Genomic DNA, 12,090 nt, shown 5'->3' with positions numbered 1-12,090 from the left:
GAAACAATTTGAAAGTAAATGAGTGATATTTATGACTTGACGGCTGAGTTATAATATTTACGGGAAAACGAAAGGTCATGTGACGGCTGAGTTATAGCGCCCTATAACGTTATGGCTGAGTTATAGCCACCAGAGGCTTGTAAAACCGTAATTGAATGAAGGTGTAATACGCGAAGCGTCGCTTTAGTTCGGTTATAATTACGCGTTGAAGGGGTAAGAATTATGTATTTATGAAGCCGAAGGGGTACTTTTTGTAAACCAAAGCGACGCTTCGCATATTATAAATACTTTTTGCTCTCCACTTACACATCAAACCTTTGTCTCACGAAATCTCCTATATCATCTCTCAGATTCGAAAAATCTATTTACCTTCTTCCTTCAATCCGTCAGAAATGGCCCGTCGTTCTCCTTCAAGCCATATAAGGACTGATCTGAAATATCTGAACAGGGATCTTTCGCCAAACATCACAGCAGGTAAACACATACATCTTCAGATTAGATTTGTTTTACTGTTAAGGATAAATGAGACTGAGTGTTTGCCTTTTTTTTAGTAACTGTTGATGACGACATTTTCCGTTGGGAGGCTACTCTAATCGGACCGGTGAACACTCCTTATGAAGGGGGAGTGTTTAAACTTAGGCTTAGTTTTCCATCTGATTACCCAAGAAGTCCCCCCAAGGTATCTATTTTTGATTATACTCCTTTTTATTTTAGCAAGCATGATTATTAGGACTCCTTTTTTTGCAGCAACTCAATAGTTTTTTAAATAAAATTTCTTGATAATGTAGGTTGTTTTCATCACAAGAATAGGCTACCCAAATGTATCAGATAGGGGAGGCATTCACCTAAAAGTTTTGAGGACCGCCTGTTGGATTCCCATGCCCATTGTTAAGCTTTTCAAGGAATTAGTGGAGAAGTTGATTGAACCAAAGGTCAATGATGAGGAACAGACCATTAAATATCTTGCCAACCTCTACAAATCTGATAGGAGAAGGTTTGAAGCCATGGCTACAGAGATGACTAATCAATATGCTGGGAGAGGAAACTGAAATAGTTCATATCTATTTTTAAGAACTCTTGAATAATTTATCTTGTTTTTGTTCTTTTTAATAAAATATTTCAGTCTCTGCTCTTGTAAACTCTATTTTAAAAAATATTTTATTCAGAGTTTACTGTTTTAATATTAGAAACAACTTGTAAAGCTTTTAGAAAAGCAAATCAAATTGATATCTATCATTATAAACAATTTGTAAAACCTTTTAAAACTTTCTAAAAACCAGATATACTCTTGTAAATGAATGATATATGTAACTTGACGGCTGAGTTATAATATTTACGGGAAAACGAAAGGTCATGTGACGGCTGAGTTATAGTAAGTTATGGCTGAGGTATCACAAGAAACAATTTGAAAGTAAATGAGTGATATAAATGACTTGACGGCTGAGTTATAATATTTACGAAAAAATGAAAAGTCATGTGACGGCTGAGTTATAGTGAGTTATGGATGAGTTATAGTAAATATATGGCTGAGTTAGTAAAAGAGATTGATAAAACACCACTAACAACAACATTAGTTTGCTTGGAATCCATAACCATTAACAACAACATTATGGAAACATAATCCCATCATACACTATCTCATCCTGCTATCTTAAATAGACCAAACATGATGATATAACCAAAAACTATCACAACTATCATAACCTTCATCCTTGCTTTCAATTCTGATTTTGCATCTTCAACCCTCTCAAATAGCTCTTTCCCAAGCTCCATTTGTAGTTTTACAGTTTGAAGAGAGAAAGACTCTACCTCATCCAACAGTGCCTCATCGACCCACTTGAAGACGTGGTCATCATTCATAAGCTATCAAGGTGATGGAGACAACAATTGGAACAAGAACAGATTCAACATAAACCAACAAGAACAGATTCAACATAACCAAGAACAGACTCTACCTTCTTCGCAGCTGCATACCCACAACGGAAGTATTGTCGACAAGGATTTGACTCCGATTTCGAATTTTTGGCCACGATTGCTTCTCCACACCAACATCTCTTAGGTACGCCAACAACTGTACCTCGTCCTCTCTCTCGGACATTTGATGCACAACTCGAATCTCCAGATACATTGCTCATGATTTACGAGAATTTGATTTTTTAGGGTTTAAGCATTTGACATTTGGGGATTTTCGTTTTGAAGAAGAAGAACATCACTCGGGTCAACAATTGAATATTAATATTATTAGGTTAACTTATGGTTTCCCGCCAACAATTTGAATATTAACATTATTAGGTTAACTTATGGTTTCCCGCCAAAATATCGCTTTACGGCTGAGTTATAACCATTACTGGAAAACGAAAGGTCACGTAACGGCAGAGTTATAGTGACTTATGGCTGAGTTATTATCACAAGAAACAATTTGAAAGTAAATGAATGATATATATGATTTGGCGGATGAGTTATCATATTTACAGAAATTCGAAATGTCTCATCGATTCATGTTACGGCTGAGTTAGAGTGAGTATGGCTGAGTTATCAAAAGAAACAATATGAAAGTAAATGGCTGATATATATGAATTTCCGGCTGAGTTATAATATTTACGGTTAAACGAAAAGTCACGTCGATTCATGTGACGGCAGATTTATAAATCTTTAGTGGCTGATTTATCATAATACCAGCTGAGTTATATTCATATGAAACATTACAAAAAGAAATAAAAATAAAACAAGTTCAGAGTTCATAAAGAAGAAGACACGACTTTACAATGGAATTCACTTCTAAAAACCGATTAAGAGGAGGAGGAATCATGAGCTTTTAGTTAATCCCAATCAACAGGAGGAGGAACCACACACAGGTCGGCATCGGGCTCCGCAATCTCTCTCATCTCCTCCAACTTCTTGTGGTCTGTCGCTAAGTCGACAAGTTCTCCAGCCAAGATTTGATTCAGTTGGTTTAGTTGAGCGTCGATTAGTTCCACTTGATGCACGAGGACGGTCTTCTCTTCCTTCTTCTTCATATGCTCATCCATCATACGCAGAATTTCTGTGTAGCGACGCTTTGACTCCGCCTCGACCGCGGCCCTTGTCTGAGAAAAGGCTTCGGACACACCCAATAGTGATTCCTCTTCCCACTTGTAATCTGGGACTCTTGCTGGCGATAATGCTTCGTCTGCCTTGCGTTTTTGACGTCTACTGGAACCCTCTCCGTCCATAGCTCGGCTATCAAAATAAAAACAACCGTCACCAACTGATAGGTACAATGATCGGAAAATATGCAATAGATTGAGAGGGGATGGAGAGGAGACTTACATATGCAATGATCGAAGGATATATTGATATTGGTTGTAGAGGAGATTTGTAGGTGCAATATATTGTGAGCAGAGAAGAAGGAAACGATACAATGAGTAAGAAACCGAAACGAAACAATGAATTAAGAGAATTTAAAGGAAAAACAATAGGTTAACTTTTGGAAAAACGAAAGGTCACGTCGATTATTAGGTTAACTTATGGTTTCCCTCCAAAATATTGCTTTACGACTGAGTTATAGTTTTACGAATTCATGTTATGGCTGAGTTATAGTTATCAAAAGACAGGTCGCGTCTATTATTAGGTTAACTTATGGTTTCCCGCCAAAATATCGCTTAACGGCTGAGTTATAGTTTTACGGGAAAACGAAAGGTTTCGTATATTCATGTGATGGCTGAGTTATAGTAAGTGATGGCTGAAATATATATATATATATATATAACTTGACGGCTGAGTTATCACTAGGATTATTAGTCTATTACATGAATAACTTATGGTTTCCCGCCAAAATACGATAGAATGAATTAAGAGAATATAAAGGCAAAACAATAGGAAAACGAAAGGTCACGTCGATTATTAGGTTAACTTCTGGTTTCCCGCTAAAATATTGCTTTACGGCTGAGTTATAGTTTTACGGATTCATGTGATGGCTGAGTTATAGATATCAAAAGAAAGGTCGCGTCTATTATTAGGTTAACTTACGGTTTCCCGCCAAAATTTTGCTTAACGGCTGAGTTATAGTTTTACGGGAAAACGAAAGGTCTCGTATATTCATGTAATGGCTGAGTTATAGTAAGTGATGGCTGAAATATATATATGACTTGACGGCTGAGTTATCACTATGATTATTAGTCTATTACATGAATAACTTATGGTTTCCCGCCAAAATATGCTTAACCCTAAAATCATTAGTCTATTTATTACCACTCAACTACGAATAGAACCAAGTGTCTGAGTTATAATATTCCCGTTTTTAGTCTATTACCTCTCAACTACAAACTAGAATAAAATTATTTTTTACAACACTATGTCCGCGCTAGCACCCAAGATGTCGGATCTCCCCGACGACGTTTTCATCAAAATCGTTTCCCTTGTTGCAGAAAATGCTGTAGAATATGGTGGATGGACCACACTTGGTTCTATTTTAAGGGCTGGTCGTAGGAGGAAAAATGCAGTATACAGTGATGAAGTTCTAAAGACAACTGCTATCTATTGCCTTTGTACTGATCCCTCATCAGAAATCAACACATCCAATACCCCTGATGGTGGCCTCCAAAATGAAGGCGGCACAGGCCTATCTTCTTCAGATGCTTTGAGGCCGGCAACCCCATTGCCATTTACTTCAAAGGGCTAAGGGTTGTGGCTGAGGATAGAGATATCCAGCGCGGGATTGATATTCTCAGTCGTATTGTACCGGCCGATGGTTATGCCACCTTAGCATGTGGGGTACTAAGTATTTGTCAAGGGAATGAGGATATGGCCATCCATTACCTCCAGCTGTTTGATGCAAATCATTATCCTCTGATGTCTTTGGATGCCATTGTAAGCGGTAATTATTTTCTGGATGATTTATCTCATTTTGATACGGCCCGGAAAAAGTCATTCTCAGCCTCCCATCGCTATCCTGACAGCCCGCCACTCCCTTCACCCACTTGTGCTGTGATGTGTTTCCGTTCTCTCTGCTTCGGAGACTTTGAAATCAAGTGCAAAAACTGTTACCTTTGGTGGTTGTCCCTCAAAGTCTCTAAGATCCTTTAGGGTTTCTAGCAGTGATTTCCAGTTTTACCTTATCAATTTTTTGTGACTCTAATTTCTGTTTATTTTAAAATAATTGTTTTCCATTTATTCGTATAGTTTCCCATCTTTTTCATGTATTAAACGTCCCTTTTTTTCTTCGGCTAATTCTATGTATCCACCTTTCATGCTTCCACATTTTAGTATCTACTCTCATGTATTGGCTGAGTTATAGTTTTACGGGAACACGAAAGGTCACGTCGATTCATGTGACGGCTGAGTTATAGTGAATAACGGATGAGTTATCAAAATGAACAATATATATGGCTGAGTTATCAAAAGAAAGGTCGCTTCTATTATTAGGTTAACTTGCCAAAATATTGCTTTGTTCATGTTATGGCTGAGTTATAGTTATCAAAAGACAGGTCGCGTCTATTATTAGGTTAACTTACGGTTTCCCGCCAAAATATCGCTTAACGGCTGAGTTATAGTTTTACGGGAAAACGAAAGGCCTCGTATATTCATGTGATGGGTGAGTTATAGTAAGTGATGGCTGAAATATATATATATATATATATATATATATATATATAACTTGACGGCTGAGTTATCGCTAGGATTATTAGTCTATTACATGAATAACTTATGGTTTCCCGCCAAAATACGATACAATGAATTAAGAGAATATAAAGGAAAAATAATAGGAAAACGAAAGGTCACGTCGATTATTAGTTTAATTTCTGGTTTCCCGCTAAAATATTGCTTTACGGCTGAGTTATAGTTTTACGGATTCATGTGATGGCTGAGTTATAGATATCAAAAGAAAGGTCGCGTCTATTATTAGGTTAACTTACGGTTTCCCGCCAAAATTTTGTTTAATGGCTGAGTTATAGTTTTACGGGAAAACGAAAGGTCTCGTATATTCATGTAATGGCTGAGTTATAGTAAGTGATGGCTGAAATATATATATGACTTGACGGCTGAGTTATCACTAGGATTATTAGTCTATTACATGAATAACTTATGGTTTTCCGTCAAAATATGCTTAACCCTAAAATCATTAGTCTATTTATTACCTCTCAACTACAAATAGAACCAAGTGTCTGAGTTATAATATTCTCGTTTTTAGTCTATTACCTCTCAACTACAAACTAGAATAAAATTATTTTTTACAACACTATGTCCGCGCTAGCACCCAAGATGCCGGATCTCCCCGACGATGTTTTCATCAAAATTGTTTCCCTTGTTGCAGAAAATGCTGCAGAATATGGTGGATGGACCGCACTTGGTTCTATTTTAAGGGCTGGTCGTAGGGGGAAAAATGCAGTATACAGTGATGAAGTTCTAAAGACAGCTGCTATATATTGCCTTTGTACTGATCCATCAGAAATCAACACATCCAATGCCCCTGATGGTAGCCTCCAAAATGAAGGGCGGCACAGGCCTTTCTTCGTCAAATGCTTTGACGCCGGCAAACCCATTTCCATTTACTTCGAAGGGCTAAGGGTTGTGGCTGAGGATAGAGATATCCAGCGTGGGATTGATATTCTCAGTCATATTGTACCGGCCGATGGTTATGCCACCTTAGCATGTGGGGTACTAAGTATTTGTCAAGGGAATAAGGATATGGCCGTCCATTACCTCCAGCTGTTTGATGCAAATCATTATCCTCTGAAGTCTTCGGATGCCATTGTAACCGGTAATTATTTTCTGGATGCAAAGAACTGGTCGATCAGATGGATGTACCCGATCTCCCGAAAGCCGATCGCGAACCCCTGAGGGAAACCGCCTTCCCGTTCGTGACGGATGTCTGGGCCTATCGAGCTTGCTTGACTAGGTTAATCCGATACGTCAATTTCCTGGAGTCATCGGGTGAAGCCTTCCGCGAGCGCCATCTTCTTGAAGGCCCATGTGCCTTTATAGAGGACATGATGTCCAGAGGCTCCGGATTGCCAATCGAAAGGCTAGAGGCCTTACAACGGGTACGAGATTTCTGTCGAATTGCGGTGAACGAACTCGCAGTGAAGGAACCATTGGAGACTGACATATCTGGCCCAGCTCCCGTTCTGCGATTGCAGGACCGTCCAGAACGCTAGAGGGTTGGTGGCGAAACTTTTCGATCGGGCTCCCCCGACCAGAGATCTGTCGTTTAGGCGTTGTTATTATATATATTTTTTTTGTTGTTGTTTGGATGAAGTGTAATGGAAACTAATCAAAACGATTTTAGCGATTTTAGCGAAGTGTAATGTCATGGCTGAGTTATAAAAGTTACGGCTGAGTTATAGCTTTTACGGGAAAATGAAATATATAGTCGATTCATGTCATGACTGAGTTATCAAAGAAACAATATGAAAACAAACGACTGATTTATACGACTGATTATATATATGGCTGAGTTATATTTTATGACGGCTGAGTTATCATGATACGAGAAGAAATATCTCGTCGATTCATGTGATGGCTGAGTTATAGTGATTAATGGCTCAGTTATAATACTTGACGGATGAGTAATAACACAAAAAGTTATAATACTTGACAGATGAGTAATAACACAAAATAAAATAAATCTCCCTAACTATAGAGCACAAGGTTTCGCATTGTGCCCAACTTGCTTACATCGCGAACATGCGTGTTGCTTCCTAGGGTAACTTCCAAAGATGATTTAATCCTACGCTTCTTTGGTCTTCCTGGCTGGTTCACAACAATCGGAGGCAAGCACTTCTGATTATCCACAACTTCAGGAGTAGGGAATGATTCATCTGAAGGCATAATTGAACCAGCCCATCCGTTAACCAAATCGACACTCCTAAATTTCGGATCGCACATGGAGATACGACACACATGCATATGCTCTACAGCTGCGATTGCATGGATGCATGGTATTTTCTCGTGGTCGAAACGACGGCATGTGCAACTTTTTATTTCTAAATTTACAACATGCAAAGATGATCCATATTTCACTTGCACACGTACAGCATCAATCGTTTGTAGCTCCATAAGTTTTGCTGCGGTGACACGGTCCTATTATGAAAACAATTACGTTTTAGACATGGTCCTATTAAGAAAAAACGGTTTAGGCTGAGAGTTATGAAAACAATTACGGCTGATTTATTGAAACAACAATGGTTGAGTTATGAAAACTATAATGGTAATGGCTGAGATAAGGAGACAATAACGGCTGAGATATTATAACTGTTATGACTGAGTTATCAACATTGACGACTGACTTATGTAAACTTACCTGTAACAGTTTCTCAACACCTCGAGTGAGCGTTGTTAGCTGCGATTTTGCATCCTCTCTCCGTTCAGAAAACCATCTGGTCATCATATCCCGTATCGATTCTAGAAGTCGAACTATGGGAAGACTTCTAGCATTTGACAGTGCATTGTTCATTGATTCTGCAATATTCGTTGTCATTAAATTGTACCTTTCACCCGGGAAATGAACACGCGCCCACATTCGGACACCAGCTCGTTGGAGGTATCCATGTAGTTCGGGATGACGTGCTTCAATCTCATTGAAAGCCTCATTAAAATCAGTTAGCCTAAAACACTTTGCCGCTTTTTTCACTAGAGGGAACAAATGTTTTCCTTTGAACTTCACCAAGATGTTCTTATACAAATGGTAAGTGCAAATTCCACGCGAAGCCAACGGATACACTTGACCAATCGCTTTCCCTATTGACTTATGTCTGTCGGGGATTATCGCAAGATCCTTTTCGTCTGGAATGGCAACTTTGAGTTGTGTAAAGAACCAACGCCAAGACTCATCATTTTCAGTGTCAACAACAGCGAAAGCTAATGGGAAAATTTGAAAGTTACCATCCTGAGCTAGGGCTGTTAGAAGTGTCCCTTTGTAACTACCATGGAGAAACGTTCCGTCGACAACAACAACTTTGCGCATGAAAGCAAACCCAGCAATACTCGCACCAAAAGCAAAAAAAAACATATTTGAATCTATCTTCATCACTTATTTGAAGACGCGTGACTGTACCTGGATTTTCCCTTTTTAACTTGTATATGTAAGAAGGCAACTCGCTAAAACTTTCAACAGGAGTTCCCTGATCAATCTGCCTTGCATTCAGCAGCGTTCGATATGCCTTCCAATAACCCAACTGTCGACACCAACAAATTAATAAATCAGCCATAATATATAAATAACTCAGCTGATACATTCGAATAAGTCAGCCTTAAATAATCAATAAATGAGCCGTAAAATGTAAATAACTCAGCCTATACATACCTATAACTCATCCATTGTTATCAATAAGTAACTCAGCCTATACATACCTATAACATCCGGACCAAGATCACCAAGATAGTCCATGTAAAGACCTGCCAGTACATCAGCTGTTGATTGGCGGCATCTAGTAGAACGTTCCGTCACAGAACATGTGTGTTCCGAATCGTATACACGAACATGAAAATCCGGGTCATCCCCTTGTACAGATGCACGAACTCTCCAAAGACATCCTTTAACCCAACACCTAAAAACCACTTGTTTGGGATTTGAGACTGGTACATTAAAATCAAATCCATCCCTAACCGAAATAAGTTTCACGTGATTCCTGAACTGCTTTTTTGCTACTGTATCGTTGTCCTACAGCAATTTTTAGCGTTGACACCTCCAACTTAATAGCCTCCGGATTCATCTTCGATCCGGCAAAGTTATCATCTCTATGAGCTTTCTTCTGAGGAGGTGGAGTAGGTGGGTCTTCCACTGTGCTCTGAGTCTCGCCCAATACAGAAAACTTCTCGTCATCAGACGACTCACCATCGGAGTCGTCGAAAACATCAAATCGGGTTGAAAATTCATCGTCTTCTTCTTCGTCAGATGCTACTTCGACAGCTTCTTCTTCGTTTTCTTTGTCAACAATCTTACCATAATCAAAACAAGAGCCTTCAAATCCCCCACCGCACACTTCGTATGTAGATGCTGCTTTCGAGTCTCTGCTTCGCCGAATCATACTTCCTCTAGCTCCACTAGTTTCTGTAGACTCTTTCGCCGAAAACTCTACACAGAGACGTAGCTGATCGGTTTTCCATAGCCCCAAAAAACATTGCAACTGTCGATCATTGGAGACAAAAACTGGTGGAGTATCATGCGCCATATGTTTCATTGCCTTGTTCGAGAACATGTAGCTCAGCTTTAGCTCATGTCTAAACGAGTCCAATCCGTAGTCTTCAAGAACAAGCTTAACAAGCTTGTCGTGTGTTGTGCCTCCATCTATCTGCACAACTATACACCCTCTATCGTCGGAGTTAAATACATATCTCTGTGTCTTTATCCACTTACCGGACACAACTAGTACCGGCACTGGATCCATGAAAGATAATGAAGAACAAAGTGGAGAAGAAGTAGAAGAACAAGGTGTGAAGAAGAAAGTGAAGAAGAAATAGAAGAAAAAGGTGAATAAGTAGGTAAATAGTTAACCAGTTGAAGAACCAGAGTCGAACGACATTTCGTATTTCCAGAGAAAAAAGATGATGACATGGAATGCTGACATGGATGTTGCGTCCGACGTGGCAAGTCAGCCATCAAACATTACCATAACTCAGCCTAACTAAAACTCAGCCACAACATGAAAAACATTACAGTAATTAAAAAGCAAAAAAAATTGCTGCCAAACTCAGCCGCTACATGAACTGAAAATATGTAACTCAGCCGTATCGTTTGATAAGTCAGCCGGAACTGAAAAACATTCTAGTAATTAATCTTTTGCTAATAAGTCACCCGTTTGACGGCTGACTTGTCGATAAGTCAGCCTTTGACGGCTGAGTTATAGTTTTTTTACCATAATTCAGCCGTAACAACATCTCATAAGTCAGCCGTTTTTCATAACTCAGCCAGTCGGAAAATGGTAACTCAGCCGTGTCGTTGTGATAACTCAGTCAAAAGTTTGACAACTCAACCGTGTCCTAGCGATAACTCAGCCAAAAGTTTGACAACTCAACCATCAGGTGAAAACTTAGCCGTAACTACAGCTGAGTTATGCGCATAACTCAGCCAAATTTGATAAGTCAGCCGTAAAGCTTGGCTGACTTATGAGCATAACTCAGCCAGATTTTCATAAGTCAGCCGTCCGCTCTTACTCAAATGTTTTTCTGATAACTCAGCCGCAAAATACCTATAACTCAGCCGCAACATACTCTGTATCGCGTTATGGCTGAGTTATGGTTACACGTAAGCGATTTCTGACGTGGCGTCTGACGTGGCAGTGGCATTTTTGTAATTACGTTTTTTCCGGTAACATAAAACAGGGGCACGCTGGGTATTTTGAAAATACCCGAAACATTCTAGTAATAAAAAAGTTTTTTGTAGATTCTGGTAATATTACCTAAAATGAGTAACATTTGAGTAATTCACCCTAAAATTAAATTGAAGTGTGGGCTAGCCACCTAGTTTTATATAAGAAAAGTTAATATGAACTAAAAGTTGTGATGTGAGTTTTAGTTTGAACCAACTGCCAAAAAAAAAGTGATCACAAAATGTACAGAACTAGATATTCACCCGCAGTACACCGCGGGGCAATTTTTTTAATAAAAAAGTATAATTTGTTTTATAGATTAACTATATATAACTAATGGTTAATTTGTATTTTTTTAAATGTACAACCTTACAAATATAAATATACTAGTTAGTATAAAAATTAGAAAGTATTTTGTTTGAAGTTTTTTTTTATATTATAGTATAATATACAATTAAATAAATAGTGATTTATAGAAAGAATATACTGTGTTTTTTTTTTTTGATTTACAGATAGTAGTATTTTTATTATTTTAAATTGTTTAGATATATGTAGAGGATAATGTTGTATTGTAGTTTTGTATGTTATATATATAAAGAATCAGTTAACTTTACTATATATAGTTTTGTTGTGAAATGCAAATAAAAGTTATTAACAATTATTTGTTTGACATGAATTCCACATTGTTTTTCTTTTAATAAATTTTGGTTATTAAGATGGACTCAAGATGTGTGTATATAATTTGTTTAGAAAATGTTTCTATGGAAAAAATATTGTCTTGTAAAATTGGAAACTTAATATT

General features: G+C 38.1%; 1 pseudogene; it reads left to right on the top strand.

Moving 5' to 3' along the window:
- The first annotated feature begins 392 nt into the window (after nucleotides 1-392).
- Nucleotides 393-1,049, top strand: LOC104714882 (uncharacterized; annotated as a pseudogene).
- Nucleotides 1,050-12,090: the final 11,041 nt, after the last annotated feature.

The sequence above is a fragment of the Camelina sativa genome, chromosome 15 (assembly GCF_030686135.1).
Source record: "Camelina sativa cultivar CO46 ecotype springtype chromosome 15, ASM3068613v1".
Classification (NCBI taxonomy): Eukaryota; Viridiplantae; Streptophyta; class Magnoliopsida; order Brassicales; family Brassicaceae; genus Camelina; species Camelina sativa.
This window is presented reverse-complemented; position numbering and strand designations above follow the sequence as displayed.